This window comes from Ochotona princeps, chromosome 22, assembly GCF_030435755.1.
Source record: "Ochotona princeps isolate mOchPri1 chromosome 22, mOchPri1.hap1, whole genome shotgun sequence".
Taxonomy (NCBI): domain Eukaryota; kingdom Metazoa; phylum Chordata; class Mammalia; order Lagomorpha; family Ochotonidae; genus Ochotona; species Ochotona princeps.
The window spans coordinates 28,328,679-28,353,331 of NC_080853.1; the positions used below are offsets into that span (position 1 = coordinate 28,328,679).

At 37.3% G+C, this 24,653-nt stretch overlaps 1 protein-coding gene across 1 annotated transcript in view; it reads right to left on the reverse strand.

Annotated features, from left to right (window-relative positions):
* MACROD2 (mono-ADP ribosylhydrolase 2) overlaps window positions 1–24,653 on the reverse strand; it is a 1,523,237-nt gene that overhangs the window by 1,322,670 nt on the left and 175,914 nt on the right. The window lies entirely within an intron of this gene.

The following is a 24,653-nucleotide window of genomic DNA, read 5'->3' on the forward strand; positions in this document are numbered from 1 at the left end:
TGTATTTTTCTAGGCATAAAATAAAAGCTAATTACAAATAAAAAAATAAGCAATACCTTGAATTTGTGCATCATTTTACTTCAAATATTTCAGTAATTTGTGCATGAAATAATGTCTTCTTATTGCATTTGTTTACTCTATAGATGGAAAGCCACAGGAATGGGTTCAGAGCCCTTCCCGTTTATGCACACTGCTGCCATTACCCTGAATGCTACTTTTCATGGAAGCCTTAGAAAACTGTTTCTCAAGGTTTTGAAATGTGAGATCTACCAAATTAAAATATTATTAGACAATGAATACGATTTGGGTCCCCAAACTCATACAGCAGTTTAAACCCCAAAGTCTTAGGTTTTAGGTTAATAGGGTCAGAGATGATTCAGTCATGGTGTCTGAATGTGCAGCATTTGGGAAGTAACTGGATTTGATTAGTTGTCCAGGTAGAATCCCATGATCAAATTGTGATGGCTTTATAAAGAGAGACCTTACAGAATGCAGGCACAGAATGCGCGTCCTGGCTTGCCATGTTATCACTCCTCTGCAAGCAGTTCACCTTGCCAGCTCCCACCGGATACCACACATCTTGGATTGTGAACCTCTAAACTGTAAGACGAAATGAATCCTCTTCCCTCCTAAGTCACTCCTAAGTACTTTGGTTAAAATAATGAAAAATTGACTTATCCAGACATACGCTTAAAAACAAACCACTTACATAGGCATATACTTAAAAACAAGCTCCTCAGACCAATTTCTTTGGCTGTCTAATAGGATTAATTAATATCAACTATCTGACAGAGTTATTGTGATTATATAAGATATTGTACATCTAGACTGTATAGTGTTCTACAAAATAGAATTTATTACTATTATGGCCAAGAAGGGTTCACTAGGTCTTCGCAAAGCCTTGTGAGATACTGCTACTACTCTACTGACAACGAAATAGCTCCAACTATAATCCTTCCCACAATTCATTTATCATCTTCAATTCATACCCAAATGCTTTCCTTCAACTTCTTGTTATGAAGGATAGTTGTTTTCTAGGAACAACTTCACAAAGTGTGATTATCAATAATGTGGAGAATGCTTTCTGAATGAAATTTAACTTTGTTTTTCAAGGTTGTGAGTAATTTAGCAAAGTACTGTCGGAAGTCAGAAAATTATCTGGATAATCCCATTAACCTATTACTTGTTGCTTATAAAAGCCAAACTGTGGCCACATTCTGCCAGCTATGGAGTGAATCATGAGAAAGGGGACTGGCATGGTGGCACAGTTTGAAATGTCAGAATCCAATATGGGCACCAGTTTGTGTCCTAGCTGCTCCACATGTGACCCAGCTCCCTGGATAACAACCTGCGAAAGCGGCAGAAGATGCCCCCAAGAGTCTGAGTCCCTGCTGCCCATAAAGGAGAACTTCAAAAAACAAATATAAGAACTCAAATATTAGGAGATTATAATGACTATTTTCCAGATAGCATGCCTTTTGCAAAGATATACAAAATGCTTTGTAAATGTTGTAATCATGCCTAATGATTTCTCCTGGAAGAAATCAGAAACATGTTTTACATCAGAAAATACACAGAACAGTATGATGGTAAACATCTATTCTTCATATGGCTTGCTTTGGAACCCAAATGCTGCAAATATATGTGCGCATTTGTATAGGTGGGTATGTATACATTTTTCAACAGAATAGGAAGACTTAAGACTTTATTTCAAACGGCACAAAACAAATTATATATTCATTTCCATAGGTCTCGAATTAAATGTTTATAGTTTTTATCAACAAAACTATACTCAAAATCAGTTACTAACTGAAAATCGTGGAGGAAAATTTCCGACTATATGTATGCAGCTTATAGATTAAACAAAAGAACAACGGGGAAAACTAGAAAAGAATAGAGGAAAAAACCCTCCCTTGCTGAATGTTTGACAAAAATAAACTGGTTTTAGATGCAACTGCTTGTAACAGCACTAGATCCCTGCACTTGTACTCTTGTTCCCTGTTAAAAACAGCACTGTGCTCCTCTAGCTTTCGGCAGGACTGATTTATTAAAAGTATTCCCCTGTGCCAAAGGAACAAGTGAAAACTCTGCTTTGCTAACTAGAGTTTCTGACTATTCCATATTTTTATAGCTACATGCCCATACGACAGCTTTCGTGAGGAATCCAAACAGACCTATATGCTGTAAAGCACCTGAAGTGTGGGTATTAAGGGAACCAACCCACCACTGAATTTGCTTTAATACAAGCTTATCAGCTGCTGACTGCAGTAGTGGCATTTAAAATTCTAATTTCTTTCTCCTACTTAGCATGATTAGCAAATCTTAATTTAACAGAGCCTCAGAATTACAACTACTGTACTTTGTTTTAAAAGTTTTGGTTAGATTGGAAAAAAAAAAAAAAAACCTCACAAGCTTATCAATTACCATTTTAAGAACTTTTCTACAAAGAATCTGACATTTACCAAAGGCTTCCGAACTAGAAACAACAGAGTCTCACCTTCAAAGCAAGTGTGCTGTACGGAAGCTATGGGCATAAACATGTATATTATCTAATGAAAGTTTACTCATACTTCAAATAAGCAATTACACTGATTTGGATGGACCAAGAAAGACCTTATGAAGAAGATTAAAATAGGGCTAGGGTTGAAGGGTAAAACCAACCTTAAAGAGAAAGGAAGAAGAATGGACACTGGCCATGAAGAGAAAATGGTGAACAAAACCATGGAAATGGAAAAATAAGGCATGCTTCATGACAACAAGAGATTTTTATTAAGATAACGAGATCTCAAAGGACCACGTTAAAACGCTCTGGGTTAAAACTGGTCATTTACATTACTTTTAATGGCAAAGAAGATTCAGATGTGGTTGAGGTCCACTGAGCCTAGGAAGTGTCTGAAGAAATACCAACAGTCCAGCTGAAACCAACATCCATAAAGAAGTTAAAACTGGAAAGGTGTTTTTTTTCTTCTTCTTAAATTTTTTTCTACTGTCAAAGTTTATAGGCTTTTTCGGATTTCAGGCTAAAATGTCTATACTGATACTGTTCAGCAATGCTTGTTGACAAGTGTGTAAGTAATCTGAATTCTATAGATATTAAGTAAAAATAAGCAATATGTATTAAGGATGGATAAGAAGAAACTGGAAATAAGAAGAGAAAGTTAAGGAGTTATGAAATATTTCAAGAAAGAGTAAATAATGTCCCAAACACTGAAATCACTAGTAAGACGGAAAAAAAAAAAGAAGGAAGGAAGAAATCTAGAAAGGAAAGAAAAACCTTTTAAAAGTGTGGATACTAAAGATGAAGTTTTTCATCATAGTTAAGTGAAACCTTAGGCAATTCATGAAGATGAAAAACAATGTAGAAGCAGATTTCAGAATATTTTGCATGTATTGCATAACCGACTATTATGCAATGTATATATTTATACCTGCTAACTAATAACTGGTTTCTTTAACTTTCCATAGTGTATTGGTTTAGAAAATAAATTAAGATCATCTTAGATTTAAAGTACTTTATTTTTGTCCCTCTGTAAATAGCTTTAGTAGGCTAGAAAACAGTTTCTGGAAGCTTCAGAGAAGTACACCCATATCTAAGAGCTGTTTTTATATATGAGGGTGGGTGACATAGTCAACAGAAAGGGAGCAGCATGAGAAAACAGAGGAGCCAAAGAAAGGAACACCTAACCTTCATCGGGTTAAAATAAATAGAAGAATCCAAAGTGAATTATAAGGTAGCAAACAACAGAGGGTTGCAGGGAAGGAAGATAAATTATGGGAAAAAAATATTTTACATTCAAACCACTACAAATATTTTTAAAAGGAGACTGTAATCAAGAAAACGACATAGTGGGAGACACTACTGAATAAGGAGAAAGAAGAGGCCTCAGGTACCATGAAAACCATGTGTGCAGAAGAAGGAGGCGTTGACAGGATAATGGAGATGAAAAAACCAGAAGCAATGTCCAAAGAATAATATTCCTTCAGAAGTTTAGAAATCTTGGTGGGTCACGGGGAAGAACAACATAGATAAAAAGGAAATGAAAATCAGGAAAGAGATTTATTGATATCAGGAATAAGACTTCAGGATTGAGACAGGAATTGACATTGAGAACAGAAAGATTATCTATTAGGAGAAAAGAGAAGAGGACTATGACTACGATAATTAAAATGAAGGTGCTAATGAAAAAGCTGTGCCTTTGAGAAAGTTTCTGGCAAGGAAAACAGAATCAGAAAGAGATGAGAAGGTGTGTGCATAGGTAAGCTTCAGAAGGTAGGTGCTAAGGAGTAAGTGAAAAGTATCCCTAGATGAAGATAATGGGGAACACAATGGGATTAGGTGATATGAATGTAAAAAAAAAAATCATCTTCAAAACAAAGGTTTCCCAATGATGACAACAGAAACTTAGTCACATCTTTCCATAGCATGGAAAAGGGTTTTAGAGTCTTTATGTATTCTTTACTCCTTCTTCCCTACTTCATCCAATAGTGGCAACAGCAGAAATAGACAGCAGGGAAGATGCCATCCACAGGGAACAAATGTCAGCTAATTCAAAACTGTAGAAAGAACATCAGTCACATGGGAAACTAAAACCCAAAAGAAAAAAAGACCACAATAGGCCCAATGGAAGTAAAGATGAGCCAAATAAATAATTCTCTAAGATAAAAATGGACATGAAACAGGAAAGTTGACAGGGTACATTAAAGGGTGATCACAATTTAAAAGAATGTTGGTGAGGCTGTTGAATAGGTTCATTTAGATTGATGGCTCAACCCTCTGCCTGCAAGCACCAGCATCCCATATGGGCGCTGGTTTGTGTCCTGGCTGTTCCGCTTCCCATCCAGCTCCCTGCTTGTGGCCTGGGAAAGCAGTCGAGCACGGCCCAAAGCCTTGGGACCCTGCACCCGCGTGGGAGAAGTAGAGGAGTCTCCTTGCTTCGGTTTGCCTTAGCTATTGCCTTTGTGGCCATTTGGAGACTGAACCAGCAGGTCGAAGAACTTTGTCCTCCATCTCTCTGTAAATCTGCCTATCCAATAAAAAGAAAAAAAAAATCTTTAAAAAAGTTGGGGGGAAGGAGGCATTGGTTTGGTCCAACACAGTACTGTATAGCATGCTAATCATCTTCCTACAGCACTGGCATCCCATAGGGGCACGGGTTCAAGTCCTGGCTGCTCCATTTCCCATTCAGTTTCCTGTTAATCTCCTGGGAAAAGCAGTAGAGGATGGCCCAAGTCCTTGGGCCCTACATCCACATGAGAGACCTGGAAGACACTCCTGGATCCTGGCTTCAGACCAGCCCAGCTCTGGCCACTGGGGCTAGGTGAAGAGTGAACCAGTGGATGGAAGATCTTTCTATCTCCCTATCTCTTTCTGTAATGCTGACATTTATGTAAAATAACATCTCTTATTTATTGTTTTAGAGGACACTGGCCATGAGACATGAGTAGAATCTCCTATAGTAAACCCTGTAGACATTCTGAACAGATGGAAGAGAAGAACTAGAATAACCAAATTAACACTGCTCTATTCTGCAAGCATCAAAGCAGAAATAAATCCTACTAATCCAATTAAATCTCAAAATACACATTTAACAAGTATTTCTACTTATGTAAACTTTCACCAAGCTTTCCCAGAAGTATCGCAGGATTCCAGGCAAAAGGTTAAGCAGATCACTGTATTTACCCCTCCGATTCACAAACCTTCCTCTCATTTTTATATTATATGGGTAGGATGAAATTAGAAATGAACTTTGGGATTGCCTTGAAAGTTTTTTTTCTCTTCCTCTTTTTAAAGAGGCTTCAAAAAGTAGCATGCAGCCACCTGAGTGTGGAAGTGGTAGATAACAGGATTTTATACACTGCTTGTGAGCTCCCATAAAAGCAGGGCTTCTCTTTCAATGCCAGCTGGCTGAAGGGAAGGGAGAACAGTATAGGCAATTACTGCCTGAAGTATTTACCCTGTTGAATGTTGCATCGGGGCTCTGATCACTGTAACATTACCAAGCTGTGGTTAGTTTATTTCCATGTTCCATTCGAAAGCATGGAGTTACTGTTGGAATTCCACATTTTAATTTCCTTGATAAGTGGATAAATGTTAATGTATACATCCAGATATCCAGTAACGTTTAGTTTTTTTAAAAGTCCAAAATGATCCTCAATCTTAAAAACATTGCTTTATAAATATTACTGATGGCTCGTGCTCACAGTGAACGACCAATAAATGTCCATGATTCTGTCGCTGCTGCTGCTGCTGCTACAGGTCATTTTCAAGCACACTGCTAAGTATCTTATCTATTTTAACCTCATTTAATTCACACCAAAACTTGATATCTAGAAATTAACAGCTTTTCTCCAATCAGCAAATTAAGTTTCTGCAAGTCCACAGTTTTTAATTGTGCTGGAAGTAGTTAACCAAAATGACACACAGATTGTAATTATGGTGGGCAGGAATTCAGATTTCACAAACAAAAACTAAATGACTATACAGGTGAAAAATATCATGAAAGAGAGAAAAAGGAAAAAAAAAAAAACCTGGAGTGCTATGAGTCAGCATTACAAAAGAATCCACTGAGATTCAGTGGCAAGGGAAAAGAAACGGGCAGAAGGGGTTCTCAATGCAGGAAGCAGGGCGCGCTAGGAATTTTCACACAGGGAATCTGCATAGTATGTTAAGGACAGAAATAACATCAGAGTGAGCAGGACACAGGTGCGATCAGCAAAGCAGGACTGGCTCAGCAGTCTAGACTCAATTCCAGCAGGAACAAAAGCCAGTGGCAGGCTTTTCACAAGACAACGGGTACAGGGGAAGGAAGCGAAGGGTGGGCACCCGATTGTCAAAACTTAGTCATAATGTCACCTCAGCTCCTGGATGGGCAAGATCCAGTAGTATGGAAAAGAATGGTGACAAGCGGGATGAAGCAAAAGGATATTCTATATTTTGAAGGTATAATTTATTTTTCTCTGAGGGCTACATGTTAGCAAATAGCAGGACAAGCATTTTGTCTGTTGCTGGAGTTTGAGCTGTAATCACCTTATAAACAGTGAGTTCAAACACTTCTTAACAGCAAGTTTAAAAATGAGCTTGAGTCTAGATAAAAAGTTATTCCCTTTCACTGATAACAACTAGAAAATATTTTCCAGGATGACTTTCCAAATATTTAATAAGGTTAATGTGACTTATTTTTTCCTGGGCCCCATGATGCTAAATGATAGTTTCTAGTCACCAACAGTCCACAGTTGTAAGCGACGCTGGGAATAACACTCTTAGTGACCAGGTTCACCTCAGTACCTTTCCACAATCCCAGTGTGTCTTCTAGGAGCCATGGTACAACATGAAGGAAGTGTCAGATCTCTGAAGACGTCATTTGGTCACATTTTAACTCGTGACAGTATGACTGTCTAGTTTACAAAGGTAAAAATAATGCCAACATTATCTCATGCTTTTCAATAAACTTTAACTATCTTTGATTTAAATGCTGATTTGGAGTATATTTACAGACAAATATGTTTGAATGAATAAAAATGAATGAATTTCAACCAGATACATCACTTAGCATTTTCTAAGACAGTCTTGGGCACCACTGTACAAATGTAGAGTATTATCACTAAAGAAGAAAACAAAAATATGATCACTACCTTCATGATAATTTAGCATAGACCATTTTTTTAATTATTTATTATTTTTACTTCATTAATTACATTGTATTATGTGACACAGTTACATAGGTACTTGGGTTCTCCCCACCCCTCCCCAAACCCTCCCACCATGGTGGATTCCTCCACCTTGTTGCATAACCACAGCTCAAGTTCAGTTGAGATTCCCCCATTGCAAGCATATACCAAACACAGACATAGACCATTTACTAAACATCTCACAACCAATATTTCCTTTAATTCCAAATTCACAAAAAAAATGAAAGTTAAAAGAATGTAACCAATTTTTAACTCAATATGTGTAAAATTCACTGAACACTCTATTAAACAACACACAGTTGATATTTTGGGTGATAATTAAGAGTATTGTCCTTGAATTAAACAGATGTGGGTTTACATCCAGTTTCTGTGACTCAATTGGGATATGTCTTGAGTATGTTAGCCAAGGGTTATAGCCACAGCTTTACTTTCTGTAAAATGGGATAATAATAATGCCTCTCTAATTGTGAGTAATAGATTTTGTACTTCATGTATATCACTTAACACATATTTGGCTCTTACTATATAATATCCAATAAGCTTTATTTTTCCCTTTGATGATGAAGAAACTTTTTCCCAACATCTGATATTACAACTAACGTTTGAAAACAGGGTGACAAAAAGGGGGGAAGTGGATAAACAAAACCAACAGGCTTTGCTTGCATTTCTGCGTTTCTGTACCTTAAACTGACTGTAGAGAAGCAAGTGCTAACCAAGAGTTTCCTCTCTCCTTCCAATATGGGACCATGCTTCTTATATTACTCTGCTTCCTTCTGATAAAGGCACAAGTGAGACTGTAAAATGCTAAAGAATAAAAAAAAGTTTTGTAAAATATTCATTATCTTAAAGCTGTCAAAGTTTTGTAAAATATTCATTATCTTAAAGCTGTCAAACCCTTCTTTATCCTTTCGGGAATCACAATAAAATACATTGAAGAGGAATACTGATCTGGACTTCTTGTTTAAGTCACAGAGATACTATTTAAGCACCAGGGACAGTGTTTCAAATGAATTAGCCCAGCTGGTAGGAATCTTTTTTATTGATAAAAACAGAACACTAACAGCTAGGTACAAGGGTGTGTTAGACAACTATAAGTTCTTTTGTTCAATCACAAGAGCAAAACATAATACAGGCTGTTCCCTTTTAGTTGTGAATCCAAAACAGCATGGCTTTTGCCTTAGAGGGAGAGGGAGAGGGAGACAGAGAAAGAGATGTTCATTTGTTCTCTGGTTTTATAAACATGTTTAAACAAGACGCTATCAATCCATCATTTATCATTTGCTGATCTTTTCCAAGCTACAGCATCTTAGCTAACAAATTTCTTTAGATAACTCCTTTATAAATATTAACTAATATACTTAAAGGATTAGAGCTAATCGTAAAAATTAGGCTTCAGTACCTTGAAGTGCACTAGTTCACAAGCATATTAAACTTCCTCACCTCCCTGGACAAAATTTACAGTTTTGTCTCCAACGCTTTACTTTTCCACAGAAGTCACAGTTGGAGAGGTAACAGTAGGAGCCATTAAAGCCAATTAACACTTCACCTCCATTTGGGGACAAGTAATAAGAAAAAGACATGCAGTTCAAAATGAATTTTAATAAGCATGTAAAATAAACTTGTAAATTCAATTAGAAATTAAAGGAAAAATTTATGCATAGCCAAATGAACTTGTGTGGAAAATGTGATGTTCAAATAAAGAAAATTAAATGCCAAAAGTTTGTGAAATGTATTAGCATTCACCAACTATACTAACTTTTAATACTGAAAAATATAGTTGGGAATCCATTACAAATATGTCACTGCTATGCTCTTCTTCGGCTACTTTGTGTCAGATAACAGAGATAAGGATTTTTTTTAAAGTCTTTCCAGGATAAGAAATTGTGTAACATATTTTAGAATGTCATCAAAAATTTCATGTAGACACTGAAGTGCTTTCATGTGGTTAAGTGTGGACATCATCTAATATAGACATTAAATGGTGATATATCTGCCATTCAAAAACAAGCCCCCAACACACACACACACACCCCTACACGCTGCAAGTAACTATTATTGTTTACACAAAATATTGAAGGGACGACAAGATCTCAGTATATTCAAACTTGGCAACTGTGCAATAGGGTGGTGGTTAAGACAGCAGCATTTCGGAGTTGAACCAGCCCAGTTTCAAAACATACAGGTTCTACCACTTACTAGCAAGATAACTGTGCCCAATTTGGTTAACCTCTCTGATTTGCATTTCTTAATCCTATTCTACAAGATTGAAAAATGAATTAAAAGCATAAGAAGTTCTTAGTATATTCATGCCTTACACAGTATGCAGCATTTGCTAGCTATACACAACATAATGCAGGGTTTAATTCTACCAGTAATGAATATGATTTCTTAGGTTTGAATTTGAGGGTTCCCACTTTCACCTCTCTATATAGTGAATGCTTTAAAAAAAAAGGAAGAATGCTTTGTTTATGGCAAGTGCTCAAAAATGATAATTTTGATATTGCTTCAACTTAAGTCTTCTAGATGTTGAAATTTACACAGAACAGCAGAGTAATTTTTAATATTGATATTTAAGAAATAAATGCTTTGTTTAAACACTTTAAGAGGTATTCCTATCAACTCAATCGACATCCATAAATCTTTGCTTACACCACCAGGTAATTATACAATGATCATGCTACTGTCCTCATGCAGACTCGCTGGCTTCAAGTTTCCCAGACTCATCTGATGACAGAAATCGTCCAGAGATTGTGACTGAGCAGGTCCGGGGTGCGGCCTTGGGACTGGCATGTATAATCAACCAGCTTCACAGGCAGGCTCAGAGGACTGAATTAGCTGAAGCTTTGCTTAACCACAGAACCCAAGAAACATATCTAGCAGCCACACCCTTCCTTGAGAATGACTGCTCTATAAGTATTACCTAATGAAAATCGGACTTTTGAAAATCAGAGTTTTTACTCAACAAATGTTGACTGATTATTTATTAGTACTAAACAATCAGTCACACATTACAGCAGGTTCACAGAACAGCTTTTGAAGGGTAATTAGAATACGAACCCACTCTACAACCCGAAAATCACTGTACAGGTGACATTGGCAAGTAGAAATAAAGCACATTGTTGGCCAAGATACGCCTCACTAGTCAGCGTTTGCCAATGTGTTGCATGGCTCATTCACTAAAGAATGTGCAAGAACTTTATGTATTTGTTTATTTTTTATTATCTATTTGTATGGAAATCTGTAGGAAAAGCTGTGGAATAGTTGGGCGATTATCTGAAATCTTATGCTTACAGAGTTGCTTATGATACTCTTCAATTTGGACTACATAGACCTAAATCCAGTCATTGTCACAATCCAAATAGTACTGGTCCATAGAGACATGAGTTAAAATAAATAATCTAAGTAGTTATTACATAAAATATGACCCAAAGAAGCAAGAAGAAAATTTCAGGGTTTTTTTTTGCAACCCATTGTTCCAGAGATTGGAAAAAGAAAGTGTCACTTTACCTTGTAAGTGCATTGCCAAGTACTTCTAAATAGTAATTGTTGAGGGATAAGATGACAAGTACACCTCTCCTTCTTTGCAAATTATCAAAAGTTCCAATAAGAAAACACTACACTTTTTATGACCAAGAAAGATGATTCCTTTATTTGAGAAAGTCACCTGACTCAAAAAAAAAAAAAACAATGTAAAAACATATTAAAGGAAAGTTATTCAAAAACTCTCTTCTTTAAGAACTTGAACCATGTTCCTCCTCAAGAAAAAGGTGTTTTTGGCCTTCCTCATTTGCTTAACGAAAAAAAAAAGGCAATAAAAATGATTTAAAATGTCCAAGTGCTATTACCAAGTATAAATGTGCAAAAGAATGGTTCATAGCAGCAAAGGTAAGTAGTGATGTCACCAGGGTCAACGGCAGTGGTGGAAGAACTACTCTTCCAGCTATGATCCAGACTCACAGTGAAAAACTCTCTCCCTTCTGGGCAAGCACAGAGCCAGTTCTTTCACTGGATTATCATAAAGAACAGGACATACTGTATCCGTGCAGTATTATTCAGCTGATTTCCCACTCCATCCATCTTTACTTTGGCCTGTCTCTACAACCTGCCCCTTAGAAGGCACTGCTATTCCCAATGAGAGCTCATGGGCGCAAAACAGTACAGTGGAATATATGCAGGAGATCTATATAGTCTTCAACGCAGACACACAGGGTCACTTCCTAGAACTAATTCACAATTGATCTGCCAAAGGCTATTGCAATGATGAGATAGATTTAGCCATTTTCCTGGAGTCTTGTTTTTCAAGTTTCCGTAGACAACATGCTGATATGAAAAATTCAGGTCCCAGATTTAGTGCTGGTTTAGGAAACAATCCTAACTGAGCAAAGGAAATATGAGTCTCTAACAGTAACACACAAGCCCAGCGCAGTAGCCTAGTGGCTAAAAAATCTTACCTTACACACACCGGGATCACATATGGGTGTCGGTTGGTGTCCTGGCTACTCTACTTCCTACCCAGCTCCCCGCTTATGGCCTGGGAAAGTAGCAGAAGATGACCCAAAGCCTTGGGTCCCTGTACTCACAATGAGACACCAAGACAAAGCTCCTGGCTCCAAGCTTCAATTCAGCTTAGCTCGGGCCATTGTAGCCACTTGGGGAGTGAACCAGTGGATGGAAGATCTTTATCTCTCCTTCTCTCAGTAAATCTTCCTTTATAGTAAAAATAAATAAATCCTTTCTAAAAAATTAAAAATAAATAAAATAAAAACTGTAACACATTCCTGGGGCTAGCACAGTGGCACAGCAAGATAATCCTCCACCCTGCGGTGGCAGCGTCCCATATGTGTGCTGGTTCTTATCCCAAATGCTCCAATTTCCATCCAGCTCTCTGTGTAAGGCCGGGGAAGGCAGTGGAAGATGCTCTTAGTCCTTGGGAACCTGAACCCATGTCGGACTCCCAGAGGAGGCCTCTAGCTCCCAGCTTCCAATCAGCTCAGCTCTGGCAGTTGTGGCCATTTGGGGAGTGAACCAGTCGATGGAAAACCTCTCTCTCTCTCTCTCTCTCTCCACCCACTTTTCTCTCTGTAAAATCTTTCTTTCAAATAAAAATAAATAAAGCTTTAAAGAAATAAAAATACAAAAGAACATTTATCAAAGGGAATTCAAAACACTAATCTACACAAATTCAGAAGACAGAGATATTTCAACTGAGTACTTTTAACTGCTCAGGATCTGGCTTTCACTGCTCAGTGCAAGCCCTCAGCTGACATGTTTTTCAAATAATTTACCCAAGAGACTCAGTAATGCTTAATGATACAACTTTTTTGATGTTCTCAAACTGAGACCTGTTTTCCAGGGGGATATATAGTGCTGAAACAACTTAGGAGGTAAGTAACATAAATGCCATCACCATGTTCCAATCCAGAAGTTTTTATTACAAGTTTAGCTGTGGGCAAACCGCCACGATCAGCACACTGTGAAAGCAAGTACACCAACTCCATATTTTCTTTCTAAATAGAACATGGTGCTTGAGGTGCTGTTGAGAATGATTCACCAAATAGTTTCAGTCAACATACTAGAGTTTGAATAGCCAAATGTAACACTCAAAGTTTTTAATGGCTAATAGTCAAAATTATTTGCTTTGCAGATGAACACAACTTTAGTGTTTACAAAAATCATCCAAACTAGTTCATCAATGACATGAAAAATAATCCCTGTTGGTGCAATTGAAATTATTTCCTCTGAGTCTCTAACTTAATTGCCAGAAAAGAAAAACCAGAAATGGATGTAAAAAGCAAAATAAGTTACCAAAATGAGTTACAAAGAGAAAAGCAAGAGAAAATTTCCATCTTTCCCCCCAAGACCTCAAATGCCACTGGTAATACTGAAAGTTCTTTCCGAGTTTATGGCAACACAGGACTTTCTAAATGTAGTGTCTTCTGAAAGTTGGAAAATATTGTTTAATTCCAAACTTACTATTTGGTAGTCCTATGATACATTTACCTGTAAATTTCAAATGTCATAGCTGTTTAAAGGGGCCTGCCAATGGTCATTTTAGACTGTGTCTGGGAGACATAATTTCAAAAAAAATCTGTATAAATTAGAAAAATAAAATAATATCCATAGTTTCTTCAATGAACTCATAATTCATATTAGAAAAAAAAGTGATGAGTGATTACCATGTGGTAGGTGGCAAATCTTAGCCATATATAAGTGAAAAAAACAAAGAGCATGTTTAGGATGCAGTGAGAGAGACAAAGAAAGCAAACAGTATGCTGCTCAATGAGAACTACTGCAACAGGGCAGGCATTTGGTGTTGCAGTTAAAGTGCTGATTGGGAGACCCACAGTCCATAGGGAGTGACGAGGTCCAAGTCACAGCTGTGCTCCCAAACCCAGCTTCCTGCTAATGTGCCTCCAGGAGGCAGCAGGTGAGAGCTCAGGTAGCTGGGCTTCTGCCACCCAGACGGAAGACCCAGACTGAGTTCTTGGCTTCTGGTTTTGACCTGGTTCAGCTCTGCCTATTGCAGATACTTTGGATAGTGGAGATTTCTCTCTCTCTCTCTATCTCTCTCACCTCTTCTTCCTCTCTCTCAATATTTACAAAAGAGGAAATTGCTGTATGGCAAATATATACAAGAAAAGTGAAAGCAAAACTGTCACTGTGTTCTCAAAGAGCATATTTGGGATGATTCAGACAGTGAAGGTGAAGATCTGCTCTTAGTAAGAGTAGATAAATATGCCCCGAGACAAACATTGGATGAATGAGATACAAAGTGGTTATCAAAGCCATGGACAAAGATGAAAAAAGGTCTGAGTATTATGTGAGAAAAAAAACGAAGTCACAGATGCCAACTTGGAAAAGCACCTAAACCCAGACAGAGCAGAGATATGTCCCAAGGAATGAATTAGAAAAGGGGCAGCCGCAGTGACCGCTAGTCCTGGGACATCTCTGCCCATACCCCTCGTGCCCTCTCTCTCCTTACTCCCAACTGCTTTTCTCTCTCCTCTCCCGCTTCTGTCTCAGCTCATATATTCTTTTGGTTCCAGTTCTCATTATTAGCATGTTACTGCTTTTCAAGTCTGTATTTATAAACTAATTTTCTTTTCGAAATCTTAAGCTAGAATTAGGAGAGGACTGTCATAGAATCGAAGAAAGGATAGAATTTTGAAAACAGAGAAATCATTGATATTCTCAACTTACAGAATAAAAGTCAAGAAAAACAAATAGTGAAAAGCATCCACTAGATTTGGGGAGAGGGGGAGAAGATCACTATTGACCTTAAGCACTCTTGATGAAAATGCAGACATAACAAAAAATAGACTATACATCCAAGAAATGTGACAAGGAAGAAATACAATAGTTAGAGCGGAGTTAAACAAGGGAAAGAGAGACAAAAAAACAAAATCAAAAACAAAAACAAAAACAAACTAGTATTAGTAGGACAAACAGGCTTATGTTGAAGACAAAATAACTCTGCTTAGGTTTTTTTTTGGGGGGGGGGTTGTTTTTGGTTTTTGCTGCTGTAACAGAAGACCATAAATTGTTTACAGAAAACAAACAAAGATTTGGTTCACTCAAAGCTCTGGAGACTCAGATATCTAAGAGAACAGCACTGGCGCCTGCAAGGGCCTTCATGCTACATTGTCCACTGTAGAAGGAAGAATGGGCGAGCAATATTTTAAATTAGGAATCTACTTCCATAATAAATAACTCCTATAATAATGACATGAATCCATTCATGAAGCCAGAATTCTCATGATCTAATCACCTGTTGTGGTCCCTATCTATTAATACCACAGATAACTGTAAGTAATTTCCACATGAGTTTTAGAGGAAACTTTCAAACCACAGCAACAGCAGTACAGGCAGAAGTGAATACATCAAAGCCTTGGGACAGAGAAGACTGAATGGGTTTCACAACAAAGGTACAAATTTTAAGCCCCCAATATCATCAGAACCAATTTTCTGAGACACAGGGAAAGATACATGGACATATATGCTAAGTTAGGACTTGAGACCAGAAGGTCAAAGAACTTTTAGTGGGGAGTGTTTTTGTTTGCTTGTTTGTTTTTCTTTTACTATAATTTGAGAGGTAAGATCATGGTCCCAGACTGAAAAACAATGTTTAGAAAGCAGTGTGAGAAAATAATGAAGCACTGAGGAATTACATTTAACAATTCTTGCTGACAGCAGGTTGGACTCTATTTAGATGGTGGAACATGACAGTGAATAAAACTAAGAAAGTGAGTAACACCATTGATTCTCTTAATACTGTAGTTCCTCAAAGTTCCATTCTAGATCCTCATCACGCTATACAAGCCTTTCTGAGGAAGACTCATCCATTTTATGGATATAATTACAACTGATAATACATTATATAATATGTATATGATGATCTAAAAAAAAGCTTCTAAAAGTTTGTGGAAAACAGAATCAAAAGATAAATTTTTTTCACCAAAATAAGCTTTGAAGTTCCAAGTTTCTTCAAACAGTACACAAAAAATACATATGATGAAAAGTCTAGATTTGCAAAAAAAATCACAGCAAAGTTATACTTACATTTTAATTCCATTTTCCATGAAATCCTAATCCTTTGGCCTAAAATCTAAATACCACATTATTAGGAGAAGGAGATAACAACCCCTTATATGTTATTGTCTCTGAAGACCTTCAAGTAGGGCAAGATGTGGTGGTGCGAAACAACTGGTATGAATGATTTTGACACTGTGCAGCACTGTAATTATGTGTTTGTGTCTTAATTTTTAATAAAAAGTAAGTAAGAATAAAATTTCACTTAAAAATTAGAAAAAAGCTTATAAAATTATAGAATTAGAAAAAAGCTTATAAAATAGGGACATATTTTTATTGCATGTGTTTGTCTCCTTAGCTGAGTAAAAAGTTCAATGTTTTTAAAGTAAGACAGGTTACAGCAAGTTATTATTAAAGATCAAAATACTGTCTTTCAAATTTATTGTAGTCTCATTGTATAATATTTATAAAGTCTTCAGTAGTGTACAGTAATGTCTCAGACCTAACTCAATCACTGACTTATTCAGAGTAATCTGTACTCCTACAAGCTCCATTTGTGGAAAGCTCCCTACATAAGTACACCATTTCTGATCTTTTGTACTATAATTTTTATTGTACCTTTTCTATATTTCAATACAGAAATCTTTACCATTGTGCTATAATAGCCTATAGTAATCAGCACAATAACATGCTATACAAGTTAGAAGCTTAGCAGTAACAGATTATACCATATAGTTGGGTATGTGTAGGTTATATCATCCAGTTTTGTGTAAGTACTCAGTGATGTTTACACAATGATGAAATTCCCCAACAATGCATTTCTCATAACATACCTCCATTGCTAAATGATGCATCACAATATATATGCCAGCCTCAATAAGGCTTTTCTTTTCGGGAAGATAGCAGACTACAATGAAATGAATAAACACAACAACATACCAGGTATATAAATTATATGTGCTTTGAAGAAAAATAAAGGAAGGGGGGAAAACAGAAGTGAAAGAGGCTTATATTTTAGATAGAATAGTTGGGAAGTCTTCTCCAAGGTGGTGGTAATTTGAACATAAATCAAAGTGAGGGCAAAGCACGCAAGTTTTATCCATGGCCACATATTAATATCATATTGGAACTTTTTTTAAAACCCAAAAGCAATTCTTGGGTGTTGCCTTTCAAGAATCTAAGTTGAATGGTCTTGGATGTGCTCTGGGTGTCATACTTTCTAAAACTCCCCATTTCAATAATGGTAGAGAAGAACAGGAATATACAATTTATTTTCTGCAGACAAAAAGGCCACACAATTGTATATTTTCCTTTTTTAATTTTTTTTTTTTTTGGAAAGGCAGAAATATAGACAGAAGGAGAGATAGAAAGACCTTCTGTCTGCTGATTTGCTCCCCAAGAGGCTGCAATGGCCAGACCTGAGCCAATGCAAAGCCAAGAGGCAGGAGCTTCATCTAAGTCTCCCATGTGGGTACAGGGTTCCAAGGTTTTGGGTCCAGCCCAGCCAGCCCCTAGTCCCAGCCCTAATGTGAACTGGCTGATGCAATGGGCCTGAACCAGCCTGTTCTGCACCCTGTCCAGATTCTCACATCTGTCAGTGGGTGTTATGAACTGGCCCAGCGTTGCCTATCCCCAGACCCAAACAAATGTCAGCAGGTACTCTAACCTGGCTTCGTCTGGATTGTTTCCAGCCTTGGTTCTTGTGTTCACCTACGGGAACTATGTCTTGAAGGAGGAATTCCCCAAGTCCCTCTTTCATGCAACTTCCCAGTGGCAGATCTTGCACACGCCAGTAGATACTTGGCCCAGTCCGACTTGGCCTACCTTTTGTCCTGGCAGAAACAGCAGCCTTAACCAACTGGCCCACACCTGTCCCGGCTTTTACCGTTGGGTGCTACAGTCCAGCCATGTCTGGTCTACACCCAGACCCAACTCTTGTGCAGCTCAGTGGGTGCAGAGACCTAGCCCAGCCTGTCATATACCTACCCTGGCTCTTGTGAACACCAGCAGGTGTTGGAGCCTAGCAGTCTAGCACATCCCAGACCCTTCCACACCCAAGCCAAGGAATGCTAGAGCCAAGTCTGCCCAGTTTGCCACCCCCATTCCAGCTGTCGCACTTACTAGTGGTGACCGCAGTCCAGCTGGGGTGTCCCCTGAGTTTCCCCAAACACGCTTGCTACCCAGGGCCCACACACATTACACTCTGGGCCCCAGACCCTGTCTGTTTGGCTGCCAGCCTCCCTACCCCCACCTACTCCCATATATACCTTAAAAAAAAGATAGGTGATTATGTTAGCACACTCATATAGATAACACGAATTTGGCATTAACCAGGCTCAGGATGCTTTTTTTAACAGGTGCTTTTTTTAAACAGTGTAACACTTGCAATGCAACCTAGGCCATTGCCTACAGCTGGGTTTGAACTGTCTTGTTAACAAGTTTAAAAAAGAGGATAATAATGGTCTTAAAAACAGTAGACTTTTTTTTGTATTAGTTGTAGCAATAAGGAGCTGAAGCCAAAAATTAGGAACAAATGAAATGCATCCATGTCCAATCACACACACACACACACACACACACACATACACGCACAATCATACAAGCTAAATATGGAGATTCAGTCAACCAAAATTTCTATTTGTCAATTCTTTGAAGTTTCCATCTGAAATCCATGAACTACTATTGTTTAAATATTCTTCACAAAGTTTGTTGCTGGAAACTTAATCTCCAAATTCAAATGCTTATAATGCTTGAATGACAGAGCTTTGGGAATTAGGGTTAGATGAAGTCATAAGGGCAGGGTCTCAATGATCACATTACTGGCGTGTATGAAAAAGGAAGAAAGACCTGGGCAACAAGGCCCTAACCAGATGCTAACACCTTGATACCAGACTTCCAAGGCTACAACTGTGAGAGACAAATGTATTTCCCTTAAGAATCTTCCAGTCTGTAGTATTCCATCATAGTAGCAGGAAACAGACTAAGGCATGCAAGATGCACAACTAAGAGGCTGTTTGGCTTGTTTTATATCCTTGATCTAAGTGAAACAACTCTGCAGAAACACATCCTAGCAATAATGAGTGTATGCTGCGGAGTTAAACAGGCCTGTGTTCCCATCCTGCTTACTATGGTAATAGAATAATGTTAGTATGCTATCTCAGAGGGCATTTTGTGAAGGCCACGTAAGAGTACATGTGCACATCACCCCGTGAGGAATTCAGCAAACTCTCTCAATGTGAGGCTGCAGAAAAGATGCCATCACTATTCGTAAATAAACATTCTACTTCTTTTTAAAAATTTTTATTTATTTTTGTTGGAAAAGCAGATGTAGAGAAACGGAAAGACAGAGAGAAAGATCTTTCACGTGCTGGTCCACTCCCCAAGTGGCTGCAAAGGCCGGAGCTGAGCTGATCTGAAGCCAGGAGCCAGTTTTTCTGGGTCTCCCACGCGGGTGAAGGGTCTCAAGGCTTTGTGTCATCCTCTGCTGCTTTCCCAGGCTACAAGCAGGGAGCTGCATGGGAAGTGGAGCAGCAGGGACACGAACCTGTGATCCTGGCATATTCAAGGCGAGGATTTAGCTGCTAGGTTATCAAGAAGGGCCCAAATGTTTAACTTCTAAGTGCTATCAATTTTTCTCCCTTTAAAAAAGCTGTAGATTCATAGCAGCACAATCAGTAATTGCAAAAACATGGAAGCAGCCAAAATGCCCATCAGCAGATGATTGGATAAGAAAGCTATGGTTCATCTACTCCATGGAATACTACTCAGCTATTAAAAAAAACAAAATGCAGTTCTTTGTGGCCAAATGGGCCAAACTGGAAACCATAATGCTAAGGGAAATGAGCCAATCCCAAAAGGTTAAATATCACACGTTTGCCTTAATTTAAGATGACACGATGTTATGTATAACATGTTATGTTAGGTTTGTTATATGTTGTGTATAAACTAAAATTGAAATGTCAATGAGATGGTCACAGAAGGTGGTTAAGAACTCGCATTTACTTTTACCATATTGGTTACTCATTACTACGTCAATTAATTCCATAATGATGTAAATTTTTGCTGATGGTATGTTGGAGCTTTTATTTGATTGGGATGATACTCTGCTGGCTCTGTCTTCAGACCAGAGAGGGTATACCTAAGAAGCCGTTGAACTTGACTGGACAACAAGATGATGGACTCTATGTTTGGTATATGCTTGCAATGGGGGAATCACAACTGAACTTGAACTGTGGTTATGCAACAAGGTGGAGGAATCCACCATGGTGGGAGGGTTTGGGGAGGGGTGGGGAGAATCCAAGTACCTATGAAACTGTATTACATAATACAATGTAATTAATGAATTAAAAATAATAATAATAAAAAAGCTGTAGACATCAACACAATGTAATTAATGAATAAAGTTAATAAAAAAAAAAGCTGTAGACCTGATAAGCCTCACTGAATGATCATTAGTCTCCCCTTTCTGATTTGGAAAACCTCTAACACAGGAAGAATTCTGCATGGAGCTGGGGAAAGCTGTACTGCAGACTTCACATTGATCAGGAATGCCACCTGATATTACAATTCTGTTATTCCATTGAGGTTCTTGAAATAAATGAAGGGGTCTAACACAGAAAAAATGTGAATTTAGGATAGCAAAATCTCAATTAAGCAACATCTTTGTATCAACCACAAGTTCCTGCCTACACAAAAAATTAAATCTTGGGTAAAATGCTCCTTCTTTCTGTTCAGAAAAACCCCACAGGTAACATCCCTTCTATTTTAGCTTAGTTTATTATTTAAAGGTTTTTTTTTTTCCTTTGAAAGCCACATTTACAGACAGAAGAAGAGAAAGACAAAGAGAGAGATCTTCCATCTGCTGGTTCACTCCCCAAATGGCCCCAACAGCTGGAGCTGAGCCAGTTCAAAGCCAGGATTCAGAAGCTTCTTCTGGGTTTCCCATATGGGTGCAGAGAGCCCAAGAACTTGAGCCATTCTCTAGTATTCACTCAGATCATAGGTAGAAAGATGTATCAAAGTGGAGCACCAAGGGACCCTGACCGGCACCCATAGGGATACCAGTGTCATAGATGGAGGATTAGCATGCTATACCATTGTGACAGCCCCAATCCTTCTATTTTGAGTGATATTATAAAAAATATTAATACAACAATTTCAGGTTTATATAGTTGTATTTACAGTTTCTACAGAAATGTTTTCTTGGAGAAATATAATTTAGACACATGTACATAAAAGAATGAACTATTGTAAACTAAGTAATTGAACACCACCACCCAGATGAAGACAAAATCCTATGCTACACACATCCCTTCAAAAATATAATTCTTGATGAAAGGAATGGCTCTTGTTATACTTATGGTAATTGTTTTCTTGCTTTGCTTAATAATTTGCAGCTAAGTTTTCCTTGCTTTTAAATTTTATTTCAACAGAATCTTCCACCATGTATCCTTTGTGTCTGGTTTCTTCCACACAGACAACATTTAAATGACTCATACGTGAAATCTCTTGATTTTCACTGCTATATATCCTTCCTTTATATGAATTGGTCAAAATGTATTTTTCCATTTTACTGCTTTTACGCTTGGGCCACTGTGAGTTTAAGCCTATTATGCACAACATTGCCATGTATTTCCCAAACATGCCTCTAAATGTGCATATATACACATGCATATTTCGGGTTTACACCTGGGAATATAATCGCTGAATCGCTAGATGCTCATAGTTTTGAATTTAGGATTTGACATTAAATTTTTCCAAGATCATATTTTCCTATTATTACTTATAACATGTTTACAATTAAGAGAATTTATTCAAACTCTAAGTCATAACCATCTACACACAAGGCTACAAATCAGTTCTAGAAAATGCCATAAGGTATAACTATGGATCAGATTAATGAGCATGGTCCTAGCCATAAATACGGTCCCATGTTTATTTCCATATCCTCCCATCTATGTTTTCATACAGACAGCTGATTCCAATGGGTTAAATCAAGACAGATTAGGAAACTGCTCCATGGCTGTAAAAATGGAAGTACTTTGAGTAACTGACAAACTTGTATCTCGAAATTCTGTTCTAAATTGGACAGGAACCCAGCAAAATTAATCCTTAAAATATTGGAAACTGATTATCTAGGAAACAGCAACACACATGATCATCTAGTAGTATGTCTGTCAAAAGAGGGAACATATATTCAAGAGCCCCAGGCTGGACCCTGGTTTCCAAGTTCCTCCCTCATATCATTCTGAAAGCCATTCTTTTAGCAGCCATTCTCTATATCAAAAAAGAAATGAAATTCTTTTTCTGTCTCTTTGTTAGTCTGCCTTTTAAATAAAATGAAAACAAATTAATAAAAACATTTTAAGCTCTTAAGAATTATTAAAAGTGATTTATCTTTGCGCTTCAGATACAATGCTGCAGGGTAAACTATTTCTGCCTACCTATCCTGTCTTCGTCTCTCTCTCACACTCTCACTCTTGGAGCATTCTCTTAAGAGAACTACTTCAGTAAAACATTTGAATAAAAGATCCTTCTTTCCGTGTTTCTAACTCACCCTTAGACATACAAGGAAATAGTTAAGGAGAAAATACATAACGTATACTGGCATAAAAATGCATACTGATAAATTATAAGAATAGATTTTATTGAAGATGCTAAATGAAGTCTGATCTTTTGTATAAATAATGTAATGTTTATTCAATATGTATGTGTTGAATGCTAACCGAATATGCGGGGGGGGCGGGTGTGGAGGTACAAGCTCACTTTTGCTACTACTTGACTTTTCAATTTTTTCAACATGCTGATCATTGAAACACGAGCCTCAATTTTTCCTTTTATGGATAATATAAAATACTTATCAAATTTACATAATCATATGACTGTCATTTAATACTTATCTTGTACTTGGGGCAAAACAAGGTAATACCTTTTTCTGTTGAAAGACATTTCTAACCCAGACATTTGTTAATACTCTTTTTTTTTCTGGAGAAAATTTTAATTGTGTCAAAATGTTCACATTTCATCTCAATTTTATGTCTAAGTTTGAAGTCTAAGCTGTTTTGTAAAGAATTCTAAAATTTTCTTTGATAGAAGTAGTCATTGCTTCCTCTGAAAGTTTTTCTACACATTACTTGTGTTTTCAACTCATATATTCTCTACTAAAATTACCTATGATCGCATTAAAAGTAGTATCACTTATTTAGTCCTGTCTAAAGTTTGTCAAAGGAATAAATAAATGAATGACAGAAGGAAGGGATGAGGAATGGCTACGTTTGTGGATTCTTAATTTTTCATTTTGATGAAACTTGTACAAAAAAAACAAGAAATTTTAAGAGGAATTAAAGAACAACAACTTATGTATAAATCCATGTTTTTAAAGGATATAATACATAAATCATCCAATATGAACTGACCTTTATTTGATTTTTTGAGAAATTTTCAGTCATAAAGTATGTTCTCAAATTAATTTGTAAGAAGCTATGCTAATAAGGCACATTTTCTTCTTCAGAAACTCCATAAATGCCAGTCCTAAGAAATAATTGCCTAAACAGCTTGTTAAAAACACAGTTACCCTGGTCTCTTCTGAGCTCCTGCCCATCAGATAGCAGGGGAGCAGATGGGATGCTCAGGCAGCTTTGGGGACAGTTGCTGTTTCATGCCAAGATATTCTCAAGGCAGCACAGGTTTTTCTTTTCTGTTTTTCCTGGGCAGTTTAAAGTCAAGCCTTGAGTCTCAGCTCCTTTTCAAGAAACTTCTTGGACCATTCTAAATCTTTTCCTTCTCTTTTTATACATAAAATGCTACCGAACAGCTGTGGTGGTAACTGCTCAATCGAAAACAACTCATCACTTTCTTCTTTACATTCCTGAGTACATGATTAGTACTTTCTCCCTTATTGTTTCATTTGTTTAAATCTCACTCCCTCCTCCAACTTAACCGTAAGTTCCTACCAGAGAAAAGCCTTTCTTTTACTGTATCTCCAGTGCTGGGAAAGTTTATCTATTTTGTATTTAAGAAATAATTATTTAGGTAAAAAAAAACCATTCTAAATGCTTACAATAATTGAAATAGAGGTCATGAGACGCACTGAATCAATCAAGTGTCAGCTTTTAAAAGTGAACATTTTATCAATGTGTAAAGCTAAAGGAAGAAGTAAAAGGAACATCAAAGGACAAAAGATTTCCTAGAGACAGAAGCAACTATTGTAAGCACAGAGGCCACATGTTTACATTGTTCAGTTTACGACGGCGAGCCAGAGTTAGCACTATAATAGTTACACTTCATGATAAATTCAATACCACTTTGCCCCCAATGAAAGACCAAAAATGTGAAAAATTGATAGACAATTTAGTGAGGATCTGTGATGAATCACCAGCCCATTCCAATATCCTGTGACATCTGCATGAATCCAGCAGCACAGGGAGACAGATTCT